Raw genomic sequence first — 17,485 nt, 5'->3', positions numbered from 1 at the left:
AGTCTTCCTGTCTCCTCAAATAAACAAAGGGAGGCAAAGAGCCTGATAAGAGGATAACAAGCCAAGTATGGATGTACCATGGAGCAGACACTTCAGAATGGCGTAGATACATTAAAAAGCTGGCATTTGGAACAGCATGGGAATTACTGCAAATCCCACAATCTTTTTTTTTTTTTTTTTAGCAGCAACAACTTGAACAATAATAAGTAGAAATAAATTGCTATTTTAATTTAGGGAAATCCCAGGGGATACACCCCATACTATAAGCGCCAACTGCTCTGTTTAACTCTCTGCTAATGTCCCTATTTTTGCTTTTGTTGATAGGCTTGTTAAAAGCCATATCAATTTCAGTTCTTAGATTTGTTGTTTTTCAGGTGGAACAGGGCAGAGGGAGAGCAGAACAGGAGAAGGGGGTGGATTGGGCTCGGGAGGGGGCAGGATTGGCAATGGCGTCAATGGTGCACACTGTATCTTGAACCCGACCTGATTCACCTGTATAGAGCAACACAGGCTTGCACCAGCAATTGAGTAGGTGCATGTCTGAGTTGCCCCACAGCTGTTGCTGGGGTTTACTGGGGCAAGGGGACAAATTTATTACCCTGAGGAGACTTTAAGCAGCCAAAAATCCCCTGCAGGATGCAGTGCTGTACAGCTGAATCATCACACAGGGATTTAAGTGGGATTGGGTTGACTGTAAATGCCAACAGATAACATGCCAATAAGATGTGTAGTACAAAAGTCATACAATTGTACTACTACTAGTAGTTATTATTTATGTAGATACAGGGGCCCATCCAGAAAAAAAGCTGGAAAGTTGAAATTGGATGACTGTTAAGACATCAACCTTATTGGCTTTTAGATGCCAAATGGGTGCAGCCCTATTCTGAAGGGCTTTTGAATGCCCTAACTATATCTTTTTTCTTGTTTCTACTGCCAAGATTAATGTTAGTACTAATTAGTTTTTATAGGCTACTTTTAAAATGTTGTATGTTTTAAAATATTTTCTGTGGCTTTTAATATGTTTTGTTAGTTTCCTTGGAGACCTTTTATCAAGAGCTGGGTTACAGTTTAATAATAATTAAAATGCACATTAAAAATAAAGAAAGTGCAAAATAAAAACTTGGGCTACAATCCAGTACACCAGTTGTTCTCACACATTTAGCACTGGGACCCATTTTTTAAAATGAGACTCTGTCAGGACCCACTGGAAGTGATGTCATGACCGGAATTGACATCATCAAGCAGGAAATTTTTTTAACAATCCTAGGCTGCAATCCTTTCCACACTTAGCCAGGAGTAAGTGCCATTGACTATCATTGTTAAAAGAATATACATAGCAGCTTGTTAGAAGTACAGGTCTGTAACATTTCCCCAAATGCAGTCATACCATGGTAGCATCGTCTAATACAGTGTTTCTCAAACTGTGGGTAGGGACCACTAGGTGGGTCACGACCCAATTTGAGGTGGGTCCCCATTCATTTAAATATTTTATTTTTAATATATTAGACTTGTTGCTCCCATGGTACGTGACTGCATTTGGGGAAATGTTATACATCTGTACTTTAACAGGTTACTATGTATATGCTTTTAACAATGATAGTCAAAGGGACTTACTCCTGGGAAAGTGTGGGCAGGATGGCAGCCTAGGATTGTTAAAAGTTAAAACTATTGTAGAACTGACTCAGCCACTATAAGCACAGTATTTACATTTTTATTCATAAAATTTGCTTGACACTTTAATGTGTTGCCACCTCAAGGTCCTGTTTTGTTTTTCAGTGATAGCTATTTCCTTGTATTTCAATAAGAGACGTGTTTAATTGTTTATGAATTTCTCTGGTTATAACAAGTCCTAGCCCACTCTGGGTGAAATTTATTCATACCTTGTCAAAGCTTATACTTAAATATAGCCCCCAAAGGCTTCTCCATTCAAATTCCAAAAGCCTCATTTAAATGAATTTTGGCCCAATACAGTGCAGCCTCTACATTGGCATAGTATATGCCAGTGCTGGTGCTAATTATCACACAAGTGCCATGAAGCACTTTATGACGGCATAGCCACTGGTGGTGCGGGTGTGAAGGCCTGTACCGGCCTGCATGTGCCAGGAAGAGGTGCAGTGTGCACCGAACATGGTAAGTTCTGTATCAAGTGGTGTGTGGGCAGGGAGGGGTGTGGTGGATTGGGTCCAGGAAGCGAACAGGATTGGCAGCAGTGGCACATGCCAAATCCTATCTTGCTTCCCAGGTCTAATCCAAGCTATAGAGCTTGCACTGGTCCAAGCCGACCCACTGTGGATGATGGGGCTCACTTCATAGAGATCTCCAGCATGCAAAATTCCCCTGCAGGATGCACTGCAAGCTGTGTATCAGCATGGGGGAATTTGCTCTCAATTGGGCTGTTTGTTCTGATGCACAGATAAGTCTCTAAGGAATAGACATGAACTGTATACCAGTTTCATCAATATAGGGTTACTACTACGTGCCAAACACCAGATTATCAATAGATGGAAATTAATATTGCCAGTTTTCCCAAGAAATGTATTCAACCAAACAACTAATTCTATCGGTGATTCTATTCTTTTATATAGTGACATTTAAATTACTCCAACTATGAAGCAGTATTTAAAATATTAAGGGATACTAATAGAACAGTTATTGTACATAAATAAATAAGCATTCCTGACACAAAACACAGTAGTTTTTGGATGGAACAATGTTGAAAAACGAAGCTACTATTCACTATAGAAACAGGATCAAACTGATGCAGAAAAACAGTTTAAAACAAACAAAAGGAAACACAGAACAAACTACCAGTTTCCTTTCGTTAGACTGGGCAATGTCTTCCCATTATCACACCCAGGTATTCCTTGTACCTCTGCTTCCCTGTATCAACACCTAGGTCAGGGCATGTGCTCTGCCGGAAACGTGTTGATGGCTCATAGGGCCTTGTAACTCAGGTAATTAATCCTATTCCAATCTAGGTTAAGCAGATGGGGAGACTGTGGCACCCAGAGAGAAAGTAGAAGCTCTTTTAAGCATTTAATTGGGCACAGCTTACTCCAGGAAACGACACTGGTTCAATTCTGCTGACCTAGTCATGCAGGTATAGACCTGTCTGCCCTCAATCCAGTCTACGCACATATTTCTTTCTTCCTGCTGCCCCGATCACCTTCCGTGATTTAAGCACCAACAATGTATAGCATTAAGACTAACCTCCTCTCCCCCACGCAGGTCTGCTGGGCAGAGAGCTGAACGATTAGCTGTGACCTGGTTAGTTTTACAATTAATGAGACTGAGAGCTATGCTTGACTTAAGGTAAGGGGCACAGTGGATTTGTTTTACCTTTCCACCTGGGGTACTCAAAGATGTTTCTTTCGGTGGCACAAATACTTAATAAGTATATTGTTTATTTTACCAAAGTGGGCACAATGATCGTACATGATTACAAGTTACACTTACAAGAGTCCTGTAATGTAGACTAGTGTTATGATGCCCATAATAATAATACAGAGACCCTGGGGACAGCCACAATAGATCCTCTGCTTGGGCCACAAAGAACCTGGCTTGGACAGATTGACTTCAGTTGAGCTCTCATTGGGAAAAAGAAATTTGGCTAGGAAGGGATATATTGGAGTGCACGGCTAAGCCCAGCTCCTCCCGCCACAATCTTTAAACCATTCCCCTTGCAGTTTAAAGGATGGGGGAGAGGAAAACTGGACCTGGTGTATGTGTAGCTTTGCTGAACCTCCCCTCTTCCAAGGCCAGGACTACAGGGAAGTAAGAAGTAGAATATTTCCTTCCCCTTCAGATCAACTTCTAGCTCCAGCCATTCTGCTTTCTGCTTCCATGGCAGCATGTGGAAAAAAAATTCATGCACAGCCGGCATCCCCAGATGGAATTAATAATATTCACATTTGGGAGGTTTATACAGCGCACAGGGCATGTTAGAACATAAGAAAAGCCCTGCTGGATCAGGTCAAGGGCCCGTCTAGTCCAGCTTCCTGTATCTCACAGTGGCCCACCAAATGCATCAGGGAGTACACAAGACAACAAGACACAATCTGCGTCCTGGAGCCCTTCCCTGCATCTGGCATTCTAAATGTTCTAATGTTCTGCCCTATGGTTTGCTGGTTTCAATACAGGTCTATGCAGTTTATTAACATGCATAAAATGTACATGTTTGTGCTGATAAAGATGGTTCAGTGGTAACTAAAATGCCCATTAGACACTGCAGGTGAGTCAGCTACCATTCTGTCTCTGCCACAGTGCTGCTTTGACTCAACTGGCAATACTGAACATTTCTAGAGTAGTGAGCAGTGCTAACCTCCTCTGCTGCCAGGTGAATGCAATGTCCTTGGTTGTCCTGCAATGCCAGAATGCCACAGGAGGTAATATAACTGTGCTGGCACAGCAGTTGCAGTTCCTCTCGCTAAATACTGATTTTCCAGCAGAAAGACTCAAAGGATTGCCTGTTTGGGAAGGCATTAACTGCCCTTCCTTAGTTGAATTCCCTTATATAGTAGTGAATGTGTTTTACCCTCCTTGAGTTTTCCTTCACTTACCCAGAATTGACCCTCTTTGCTCTATCTAGTGTACAGTGTACGTAGTTTGGGAAATGAAGCCTCCCTGAAAGATTATTTCAGCGATTTAAATTGGTATTTTATAGCACCCTCCTAATTAGAAGTCATTTAAGATGGCTGAAAATTGCACTAAATTATGTAGGAAACAGCATGATTTTAAGGAAATAATATGTCTGTAAATGCCTGGGATGCCCTGGTATATCTTGTGTGGCACTCCAGATGCTCTTCCATTTGCAAAATTCCACCACTCCTCGAGTTTCAGGTCAAGTCTGAGGTCAGCCATTGCAGCAGCTGCCCTATTAGATTCCTTACAAATGAAGAAGAAGAAAATGGAGAGAGTGTAGCAACACTGAAAATAAGGAAATGGGATGCAATTTAGTTTCTTCTCCCTTGGCTAATAAGGTTACTACTTATTGTATGGGTTAATAATGAAAACATTAAGAATCAGCTCAATGTGCTGTCAGCTGACCTAGTCAAAGCACAGGGGTACAAGCAGTCATGTAAACATTGTGGTCCCAAGACTGACAGACCAACACACACTGAAACAAATGTACTCTATTCAGAAGCGGGTACCATTGAAATTACTGGGATCTTCTGAGTAAATGTAGAATGAAAGTGTGATGGCAAGTGCATTTTTACAGATCACACCTTTAAGAGGTTTTATGGATAAATTTGACTAGATTCTGTAGCATTTGTACTCTGCAGAATAATGAGACATTTCTACTGTTGTCTTTGCATGATTTTTCCTCACTTTATGAAAGTGTAAACAGTTTGCATCAAGTTATATCATGCACACCCACACACAGAAATTCTCCCTCTCCCCTTTGGGAGATTAAGACCCAAATTAGATCCCAAATTAAGGCTCTAGTGTTCCTGCAGCACTTTATAGTTGCACAATAGCTGGGCCCCTGCCATAAATGGTAAGAGGTGCAATGCATGCAGTAGCAGCCCTGAGAGGTTCCTGAGAGGTTGATAAGTCAGTAGCAGGATGGGCTGGGTGTGGGTAGGGGGCGTAACAGGGCAAGTGGGAGGAAGAAGTGGGGGCGTGTCAGAGGAGGGAGGGGATGGATTCAGCAGCAGCAACTTGTTTTCCGATTCCATCCCTAAAACCGCTCCCCAGAACACCCCTGGCTCTCTTCAGACTTACAAAATGGCTGGCATAGGTCTGTGGAGACCACAGGTGATTGGACCAGGAGGTGAGTATAAATATTTTTACTTACACAGGTTATCTGATAGCTTCCCTCCCGCAACCACAGCATACAGCCCTGCCCCTACCAACACAGCTGCATGCTATAACATAATGGGGGACAGGATTAGGCAGTAATTCATACATCTGACTTTAGCAGATGCACCAATAATAAAAATGGATAGGGATATATAGCCTGACCTAATGCCACATTATACGTGTTAAGGCAGCACAAAGCCATTAGTTTTTTATTTTTAAGATGCTGAGACCACCTTGAAAAAGCATGAAAATTACAAGTTAGCTGACTACAACAGAGAGACTATACACATCAATCTATTATGAATAACCTTATTACAACCTTATTTTGAGGGAAGAATGACATGTTCCACCTGGTATCTTTAAAGCACAGCCACCACTTCTCCTCTCCAAAGTGTTTTCAGGTTAGTGGATCTGCAGGAGAAACATGATGGGCAGGAGGAAGGGTGCTTAACTTTTCCTTTTATATTCTCCTGCAATTTATTCTTGCCATCATTTTGCAGAGGAGAAGAAATAGCCCGATTTGAAGATACAAAGAATAGGAAGACTAGGAAGACAGTGGAGTTCCACCCTGAAATAAATATACAAAAGTAGGGTTCAGTAATACAATATGAATTAAGAGCACCTTGCCTTTATTTTAAGCATGTTCTATTGCTTAAACAACTGTTACCCTGCACATGCCTGATCTCGTCTGATCTTGGAAGCTAAGCAGGGTCAGGCCTGGTTAGTACTTGGATGGGAGACCGCCTGGGAATACTGGGTGCTGTAGGCTTATACCATAGTCTTTCGAGACTGAAGGTTGCCAACCAACCATGTATTGCTTAAACAAATTTGGAAACCAATTTCTGAACATTTGCATTTCACAGCCGATATCCAATAAAAAGGAAAAAGTTGTTTTGCCCTATATGTTATAGGTTTACAAATAAATCTGTTATGTTTAATGTTGTAAAAAGACAGGAAGTGCTAGTAGTACCAGCAACAAAGATGAGTGGATTTCTAGGTCTCATGACACTCTAAAGCCCTGTGCCAATATTCAGTGAATGTTAGTTTGTGAGTGTGAAAATCGGAATCCCTGCACTATCCCAAAGGTTATGTTACTGGCATTGCTAGGGGGTGCAGGCCGCGCCAAGTGATGCGCCAGGGGGGCAACACGCCCTGGGGAGGATGTGCTATCGCAGGGTTAGGAGCTACCACATCATGCCATGCACTTTTGGATGCGGAATGGCCGGCGGAGTGCAGTGCAAAAAACAGAATTAAAATAGCTCCTTTTGTCAAAAAGTTATGGGCAAAAAACCGGAAGGAAAAAATACATGGAGCCCTATGGAAAGTGAAAGTAAGCTGTATCGTGCGTTTAGTCGTGAGTAGGCATACTTGCCATAGTCCCTTGGAAAGGGCAGGCTGAGAGGAATCCAACAAACCCAGAATGGTCCCAATCCAATGAATGCAGCCCCCAAAAAACACCCGAGAAGCTCCCCCCTCCCAGCTGCGAGTCTCAGCCCGGAATGAAGCCACATGGTCATGTTTACTCGCGAGTAGGTGGACTTGCCTTAGTCAAGGCAGGCTGAGAGGCTCCAAGGATGTCAAAATGGTCCTCATCCAATGAGTGCAGCCCCCAGAAACACCGGAGAAGGAGGTTCCTCCCTCCCAGGTGCCTCCCTCCCAGTCCATGGAACCCTATGGAAAGCAAGGCAGCCTCATGGTCGTGTTTACTCACGAGTAGGCAGACGTCCCTTGGCTGCTGGTCAGGCCAGGCAAAGGAGAATGTGAGGACACCAGAAGGGTCCTGATCTGATGGAGCTGCTCCAGAAGGCAGCCTCCCCCCCCCAAAAAAATGAGGCTTGAATGGTAAGGGGAAAGTTTTCTATTTTGCACTTGTGAAGCCAGGAGGGTCTTTTTCTTGATATGCTTGAAATAGAAGAACTTTAAACTGGGCACTGGGAGGGCTGAAGCGCTCACTGATTCTTTTTGGGGGGTTGTTATTGCAGGCAGACTACAGAGTAAGCTCCATTGACCACTATGGGACTTACTTCAGAGTAGACATGCCTAGGATTGGGCTCACAGGCTGCAATTCTACCCACACTTTCCTGAGAGTAAGCCCCATTGGCCACAATGGGTCTTACTTCAGAGTAGATTCACTTGGTGGAACAGGACTGGCTCCCCCTTATTTAATTATTTTATTTTAATTTTATTATTTATAATTATTTATTTTAATTGCTTGATGATGTCGCTTCTGGCCATGACATCACTTCCAATGTGTCCTGGACAGATTGTCATTCTAAAAAGTGGGTTCCAGTGCTAAAAGTTTGAGAACTGCTGCAATAAGATGTTAGTAAGTTGACACGGGTGTGTGTGTGTGTGTGTGTGTGTGTGAGAGAGAGAGAGAGAGAGAGAGACTCTACAAGTTTTCAAAATCACTAAAATCAGAATTTGGAGGAATAATACCATCATGTTATATATCAATCAACGCATAATTTCATGCAGAATGCAAAGAAACAAACCACATTGAAATATCTGTGTTCTAACAAAAGGTGCAGCCAAAAAACTGGCGGGGGCAGGGCGATGGTACATCACCACACCCACCTGGGGCACTGCCCCGCTCACTACATGGGGTGATGCGCAGGCCTCCCGCACCAGGTGACGCTAATCCTAGTGACGCCACTGGGTTACATGTTTATCAAAAGGTCTGGATCACAGCCAACATTGAGTGAACAGCATTTAGGCTCTTTCTGCACAATTGGAAATCCTGTAAAAGTTGGTGGCCCCAACTACATGCTAGATGCGCATGGGAACCTTTTAGACTTTTGGATAAGTGTGTGGAGATAGGAGCAGGACTGCAATCGTGATCCTGATTTCTCCCCACTCCCACACAGTCACTGAATGTTTACATGAATCTTAAATTCTTCAGAAATAAAACTGGGACTGTAGCATTCATCCACATGGAGTTTGTGGCCGATTTACAGATGATAAATCTGTAAATGTCATGTGATGAACACACAAGTGAGGACTTGCAACTTGCCATTGCAAATATATTTCCACATACAATTCTCTGGTCTCCCCTCACTATAATGAATTCTAATGGGGTCAGTTTATACATTACAACTGCACACAATCAAGTGTATAGTAAGCATATTTAAAGACAACAAGAAATGTACAGTAAAACATCCTAAAGTCATTTAACTGCTGCCCCCCTCCCCCCCCCAAACCAAGCTCTGGTATAATAAATGTCCCTCAAATCAAAATATTAAATACTTATTCTTATAAAACAAAATTTGACATAAAGACCTTCGTAAACCAGATTCCATTTAAAAGAAACGTAATATCAGATTAATATAGTTTCATTCTTTAGCCTATTGTTTCATTTACTTTTAACATGCCAGAAAACACTCATGTTAGGCAACAAATGCTTGGATAGAAAGTGTTTTTCCAAGTGTTAAAAGTGCATGTTAAAATTACTAGATATCTCTAAAATAGAATTGATCCAATTTTTACATTCAGCTGTTTTCAGTGCAGGCAATTGGAGGCAAAATGAATGATGTCTTGGTATGTATGCCAATCCAAAATTCTCAGCCTATATAAAACATCTAGTTTCAGCAAGCAGTCTTTCATTCCCTGTTGAAATGCATATGTTTTCAAGATAGCCAATGATATTCTGTCTTTTTAAAGCTGTCTCTTCTATGCTTCAAGTCTCCAGCTGCCACACAATTTATATCTCTTTCCTCTTCTCTTTGTTTTTCAGCCATTTTCCCTGAATGTCAAAGTCAATTTAGTGCATTTCATTTGCTGAATAAATCAGAGGCGAAATCCTTGCTAAAAGTGAAAATTTGATTTGCTAAAAGGAGCTTAGGGCAACTATTAATCAATATATCCAGAGTGTCAAAGCTAAGGCCATGATAGACATGCATTCATTTAGAGATTGGTTGAGGCAGATAAACGGGGGACACTGGAATAAAAAAAAAAGTGTAATCACCAGTGCATGCTTGTGTGTGTGTAAAAACAGGAGAAAGAGTTAGCTTGAAAAGGCAGGGGAAAATAAAAAACAGCAGAAAAGAGAAATGCTATAGAAACAAACAAAAAAGGATAATTTACAAACAGTATACAGTTGTCATTCTGATTATGGAAAAACAATATTCAAGGATTTGAATATTTTAACTTTAATACATTCAAATCTTTCAACACTAACATGCTTTCCCACAAACAACATTTTTTCAAATTTCATCATTCAAAATAGGATTAATTTAGCGGGTTTCTCTGGTTTGTCAAGGTGTTTACTGTTATAAAACTTCCACGGGCTTAGCTCTTCAACTGTGTTCACAGAAATTGGCATCTGTATGTGTGGTAGGGTAAGCACACATCTAAAGCTACTTTAACTCACCACTTCATTTTTATGGATAGATGGCAAACATGAAAACTAGTTATTGTATAATCACCTTAACTGAAATGATCTGAATAAGTACATTTAGGATTCGTTTTCTAAATTACTCTTTTCGTTCCAGCAAAAGAATGGAGTGTAGGCACTGAATATTTCTCTCCAGTTAAGGTAATACTGGCAAAATGATTTCAAGAACACCACATCACCTATTTATAAGATCAACCAAGAGTGCCTTCAGCGTTATAGAATTTTAACTGGATATTTTATATTGTTGATTTTCTTCACTGCTACTTATTACAAGTCCTTGGGTCTGAGAGGATGATAAATTATTAGACAAACAGCAAGGAAATGCCAGGCTTCACAAAAATCAGTCTCACAACTAACTGGTGGGGGATGTTATTCAAAGGCCATCCATTAAATTACTGTTTAAGTAGAGCTTGCATATGGGACCCTGTTCTATCTGACTTCTTTTTCAGCTCTTATAAGTGATCTACTAAGAACTTGAACTAGGAAATTATGAAATGAGACAGCAGGACTTCTTTGCCCAAATATAAACCTAACTCCAACTGCTCCAACTGCTAAATTCATTAATCTACTAGAGCAACAATTTTCAACCTTTCTCATCTCATGGCACACTGACAAGGCACTAAAATTGTCAATGTACACCATCAGGTTTTTGACAACTGACAAGGCACACCATGCTGCCAGTGGGGGGGCTCACAGTCCCCACTGGCCCTACTAATATATGACCTTCCCCCCAAATCCTGTGGCATGCCTATGAAACACTCGCGGCACACCAATATGCCACGGCACAGTGATTGAAAATGGCTGATCTAGAGTTTAGGCAAGGAAACTATTCACATGAGCTGGAGAAAAGAAGAGGTAACAAGGAGCAGAATACAACATGAGTAAGAGCCCAATCCTGAGGTCCGCGGCACGGCTCCGTGCCGTGTACCACAGTTGCAAATATGCCATAAGGCACGTTTGTGGGGCTCACTACCGGGCTCCCGCCAGACCACTGGGCTGCGGAACAGGAGGCGGGGATGTGGCCGGGGGCATGGGGGAGGTGTTCTGGGCAGGGGGGAGACTTGCCAGGGGAAGGGGGGAGGCATGTTTTGGGGAGGGGGAGAGGAGGATCCACGGAGCTGAACTCTGCAGGATCCAAGGCGCTCGTGCAGGGCTGCGCGTCCTACACGATCACCTTTACTTTAGCACCAACCTTTTGGTTACCACTAAAGAAAGTAGCCCCATTGTGGGGCTGCTTCTCTTACTCGGGGGAAGGGGTCGAACATCCCCTTCTCCCAAGGAGCCTCCCGTGGTAGCATGGGAGGCGCAGGATCCAGCGGGAGCCCTCCATGGAGCCACCGAGCCTGGGCGCTGTGGGCAGCTCAGGATTGGGCTGTGAATCAGCTGCACATTTTTTTTTCTATCACCCTTCTCCCTTAAGCCTGCAGTATTTTCTCTGTTGCAAGCTGGAGAATGACATTCCAAAGCTATTAAGAATTGCTTAGATTTAAAAGTTGGCTCAGTTTCACAAATGTCCTTCAACATGGACCAGGAGAGTGTGGTTGCTATGTCTGAAAGAAGACAGGCAAATGCAAACCCAGTCTGACATAACAATTGCTAGTGTGAACAAGGACTAGGGTGTGTTTTAGCAAACGGTTGCTGTATTGTATCATTTGACAATATAGAACATTGTGCATTGCTCTTAACAAACAAAATACATCTCAGTATATGCATGAGAAAGAAAATAGAACAGACAGAAAACAGAACTCTGTTATGTTCTTTGCACTGAAAAGGACAAATAATCATAAGAGCTAAGAGCTAGTTAAGCCAATTCAGCATTTCTCAAACTGTGTGTCAGGACCTACTTGGTCCCAATTTCTTGTGGGACCCACAAAGCCTCCAGTTAAAACATGGGTGATGGAAAGATCAAACAACTAATTGCCACAAGCCCAGAGATTATTCAAAAATCAGATAGCTGCCCTGCAAAGAGCTGAGCTCCTGCAGTTTGCAAGCTTGTGTACATATAGGGAGATAACGGCTGTGCTTTTTCCCCAAGTCCAAACAATGACAGGTAGCAGGGGCAGGTGAAGGCTCAGTTACATAACTAAGCACCTCAAGCCTTGAGGCTGCTTCATAAGAAGTGAATCAGGTTTTTTGCAAATAAAATAAATAAAAATATTACTTGTAAATACATAAAAATATTATTTCTTTCTAGATTTTTTAAAAAGTCTCACAAAGCTAGATGAGTCTTGATAGAGTGTCATTTTAAAAAATGGTCCCCAGTGTTAAAAAATCTGAGAACCGCTGAGCTCGTTTATTATTGAGCTCATCAAAGTAACAAACTTCAATGCATTATGAAAAGTAGGCCCACTCCTCAAGAATGTGTATTTACTAACACACAAATGATACTGCATGCGATATGCTTCTCAATGTACAAACTGAGAGGCCACATGTCACTGGTAGAACATATGCTTGGCATACAGAACATCATCAGTTGAGTCTCTGACATTTCCAGTTATTATTTGGACCTCAGGTGCCAGAGACCCTGAACCTTGGATAATATAACCAGTCAGAATAGACAGTATGGGCATACATGAACCAATGGTTGAACTAAGGTAGCTTCATATATTCCTATGTACTTCTGATTCACTTTACTCTCATAATTTTTCCCACTTCTAAAGAGATGCATGGCTCACACGCAGCTTCTTAAGTATGCTTGGGAATCAGTACATTCCCAAGGTGGGTCCACACCTCATCATATGTAGGTGTTGTGAGTTAAATGCCTGAACCAGCCTTAATGGATGATTCATGCATCACTTTTTTTACATGGCAAAATCAACAGAGATGTCAGGCCTTGGACTGCTGGTCATACTACTGAATAATTATTGATTTCGTAGAGGGAGCCAGGTGAGTGCAGAGTGCACTGAACACACCTTGCACTCTGGGAACTTTAGGAAGCAGGAAGGATTCCCTGGCTCCTTTGTTCAAAAGCTGTTATTTAGGGAGTGGTGGTTGAGCTACTGGTTAGCACTGCGAAAGCTGATGTCCCCTGTGCTGGTGGAATGAGCTAAATGTGTTAGAAAGCAGTTTAGTTTCGCTACTCTACCTCTACTCACTAGTTCCCATAGAGGGGAAACAGGCTGTGTGTGACGGAGCTGTGCTGGGAGTGCTCAGAAAACTGTGTGTGTCTGTATGTGTATATATATATATATGTGTATGTGTATATGTATGTGTATATATATATATATGTGCAACCTCCTGATTTTAGAAGTAGGCTACCACAGAAAGCCAGATGCAAGGGAGAGCACCAGGATGCAGGTCTCATGTTGCGTGCTACCTGAGGCATCTTGTGGGCCACTGTGAAATACAGGACTAGACTAAATAGGCCTTTGGCCTGATCCAATGGGGCTCCTTATGATCTTACAATGTTTCTGCTGCATTATTTCACATGGTGATATTTCTTGTGAATATGGTCTCCATGTGAGATCAACAGTTACCATATCATGGAGTTAGTTTCCTCAGACTGCTGTTCAACTTTGCTTTTTTGACATATTTTGATGTATAGGGTTATAAAAGTGGCCTTTGATTGCAGTCAGATAGTTTGCCTACTTCTTAAGGCACTTAATGTTAGTTTGATCTGTAGATTATTTCAGATTTTAAAGTATACTATGTAAATATTAAGATGTTATATCTCAGTACTAATCGCAGACTTACAAACAATTTTAAAACTCTCTTTTTCTTAGGGAAAAAGAGAAGGAAATGTTTGGGCTCTAAAAGCAACCAGTAGGTTATGACAGACAAGTCATTGCTAAATATTTTGCAAATTTGAATGCAGTAAGTCTGAAAAACACTTGAAGGGAGTTTATTTTACAATATAGACTCAAATACATTTTGCAAGACAACTCAAGACGTAATGTTTTTGTATCAAAAATTGATCTTAAGTGTAAAAAGTTGCAAAGGTCTTTGTCTGCTTGATTTGTGTCTGCAAAGTGACAGAGTACATTTTGTCTCTTAAACTTCCTGTTATGCCCATTTAAACAGCTTAATGTTTCCTGCTTCCACTTAGTAAAAGGAGAGCATTGCGCGTTTTTGCAGAATGCCAATGAGACAGTTGCATTATAGAAATAATGCCTAAGTGACTTTGGAACTGTGGTCAGACATCAGCAGAATTTCATCTCATGAAAAAAATGGACTTCTTCCAAAGATGTCCAAAAGCACACTGACACTCCTCAAAATGCAATGCAAAATAAAATTACCAAACGTTTTCCAAATCCGAGTAAGAGTCCATAAACCTAACTCGTGACTTTATCTAGGTCAACTAATGCAGGTATTGTCTCAATGAAGATTACTGCCCTCCTAAATACCTGTAATATTTTACTAACGAAGTTACAGTATATAGGAATATTTTAATCGGACACAAAGAGCAACAATAGATCTGACTGCTACGCCGATAATCTTCTTATCACACCCTGTGAAACCTAGCTCTAATATTTGACAGTGTGAGCTTCCATTACTCGGCAACCCATTCTGTAAAGGCCAACAATGGCGAGAGAATGAAGTGGAGTGTGGAAGTACCTCCATATCTACATAAAAGAGATTAGAGGCGACAGCGTTCCATTTTACAGCTCAATCATAGTGTGTTAGTATGCGCTTATCCGAGCGCGGATGAAATTGAAAGAGAAATAAAAAAGAGTCAGGCAGATAGGAACCAGAAAAGTGAGGCATGAGCAATTTCCAAAGATATAAAAGGATGCTAATGGTTGGGCCCTGTCATTCTTAAAAAGGGCTATTAGGGCACCATCATCTGTTCTTACGCTCCTGTAACTAAAGTCAAGAATTTCCTAATGCCAGTGTGATCATTTTCTTTTACAGATAAGATGTGGTCATGATTCACAACACCACTGTTCATTTGTTTGATTTATTAATGCAAGTGGGTTAATTCCATAAAGCTTGTGTGAACAGTGTGTGAATGTGTGTGTGTGTGAGAGAGACAGATTCACTTTTCAATATAGTTCCTTTTCTGTAGAATTATATATCTTTTTGTTCACTAAACTCTTACAACACACTGAATTAGTGAAATTTAAGAAAATTTAATATAATTGGATAATAACCTCTGAAGTTGTTAGGTGAGAAAAAGTGGATATGGAATATAGTATACAATAGTGCATCTTCTACGAATGGATTTTTATTTGAATTTTCCTTTTAACGACTTGTAAAATCATGTTTATCTACATAAAAAATAATTTATATAAAAGTTGTACTGAATTCTGCACTCTAGCTGAGTTTTCTTTTCTTTTTTTTAACTGGTTCAAATTATGCAGAACTTTAATTTCTCTATACATTAGGAAATGAAATTTCAGTGGAATTGAGTCAGAATTTGTTTGGGACATGGTTTCTACATCATATCTTTCATTGAGATTTTGAGTACCACTGTAGTTACAGTCATTAAAAAAAATCAATTGACATTCCCAAGATGTAAAAAATTATACAGATTTAGAAAGTGGCCACAACTTATCACATCAGAATAACTATTTTGATTATCAGTGAGGAAAACTGACAGCCTAGTTCTAACTGCCTCTACAATTAGGGGAAATATCAATTTTCCAAAATGTACATGTCTTCAATCTTTTATATGACCTGGATCCATTTGTTGATACTAGCAAGAACAGGGTCATTCCGTTGCAATGACTATATACCAATGTTAGTCATCAGCTTTGATTTGGCAGTCATAGTTCCCCATCATTCAAAACCAAACTGAACACTTTAAGAACCAGACCACCAGTTTTTGCATTTAGCCCTTCACTGATTCGGCATTAACCTGCAAAAACTTCATCATTAAACTTTGCATTTAACAAGGCCTATCAGAGGGTAGTTTCTGCACCCAATCTTCCTTACCCTCCTGCCAAGTGGATGCCAACTTAGCTAACAGCTGTAATATACCAAGGCAAACCAGGTTTTGAATTTGCTTCTGAAGTTGGCCTGCTATGGAAATTTTCCTCAACGGCTCGCAATTGGTTCAGATTCTGTGTCTGTAATTTAGAATGCCAGTTTAAAGCAGCTTTCACCACCAACAGCAGACACTGAAACATTGCTCCCCCCTTTTCTTCCAAACTCAAAGCAAAGCTATTCAGAAATCAGACTGATAGAAGATCTTTGGCAATCACTATGATGTGTTATTGACCGACTTCTAGGGCAAGGACCCCATATTGGTAAGACCAATGTAGGCATTGTCCAGAGATGAAAGTCAAACTCACCTATTTGACTAGCTTTGACTTAATCTGTGGTGCTTTATTAGCAACCAGTGTAAGACAAAGTAGCTAGTATAATACAGAGTGATGTTTAAATTAGTTTACAATTTGCTTGGGCTCATCTAGACCTGTTCTGAACAAAGCCATTCAGAAATGTCAGCTGTGTTCCTAACCACTGTAACAAATTGTTGCCTGAACGCTGCACACCTAATGACTTCAAATTAGCTTCACTGCGATATTGCCTGACAGTTCGTTACGACTGTTAGTAACATAGCTGGCGTATCATGACCAATAAATTGGTTTCAGTGTGGGCTGGGAAAGGGACTTCCATCAATTTGATTAAAGAAATTACTGTAGCATTCAAAGCATAAAGACAAACTAGTTTAAGGAGACAGAAATAAGTTAACTGTACCAGAAAAACATTGCTCATGATTCAAAAGCTCGTTTATAAGCCATTTGTGATGCAAACTCTGAACAACTAAATTTCTTCTGTGCAGAAAATATGGAACAGTTCAGAATGCATGTAACTATCCTCCCTTTATAAGCAAATTATGATTTAGATGTGTATTGATTGTTGTTTATTATTTGGTTTGGGGAAGCAATTAGAATCAGGCAGAATTGTGTTTTATATTGTTCCAATTCACTGGAAGAGACAGTCCCTGAGCCAAAGTATTAAGCCTAGGATTAAGGAGAAGATTCTTTTTAAATAAAATGGATCTGAAGCAAAGTCTACCTGCTGAACTATCTGCTGAAAAAGTGATTGCAGTTGTTTTTTATGTTCGTTGTCAATTCATCTAGAAATCCTATCAACACAGGCAGGCATCTGGATCCAGCCAGGCCCATACACATGTGGACATGTGCTCCTGAAAGGATAGCTCTAGCTAGCAGAAGGCCTATGATGCACAAATGAACACTAAACACATACTTCCCCAAGCTGAAAGACTGGTTCAGTCAGGGTCCACTCAAACTCATGGGGAGGGGCGGATGTGGTAGTAAACATGGTTGACCATAGCACAATATTTTGTTTGGGTGAGGAGTGGAACAAAGAACCATGCTGTTGCCA

The 17,485-nt window shown here is 40.9% G+C and overlaps 1 protein-coding gene and 1 pseudogene across 4 annotated transcripts in view; one reads left to right on the top strand and one right to left on the bottom strand.

Annotated features, from left to right (window-relative positions):
- ESRRG (estrogen related receptor gamma) overlaps nucleotides 1-17,485 on the bottom strand; it is a 509,743-nt gene that overhangs the window by 47,993 nt on the left and 444,265 nt on the right. The gene's annotated exons all lie outside the window — the stretch shown is intronic.
- LOC136637887 (5S ribosomal RNA) lies at nucleotides 6,453-6,571 on the top strand (annotated as a pseudogene).

This window comes from Tiliqua scincoides, chromosome 1 (genome assembly GCF_035046505.1).
Source record: "Tiliqua scincoides isolate rTilSci1 chromosome 1, rTilSci1.hap2, whole genome shotgun sequence".
In the NCBI taxonomy this organism is placed as follows: Eukaryota; Metazoa; Chordata; class Lepidosauria; order Squamata; family Scincidae; genus Tiliqua; species Tiliqua scincoides.
Note: the sequence above shows the minus strand (reverse complement) of the source record. Positions and strands in the feature narration are given on the sequence as shown.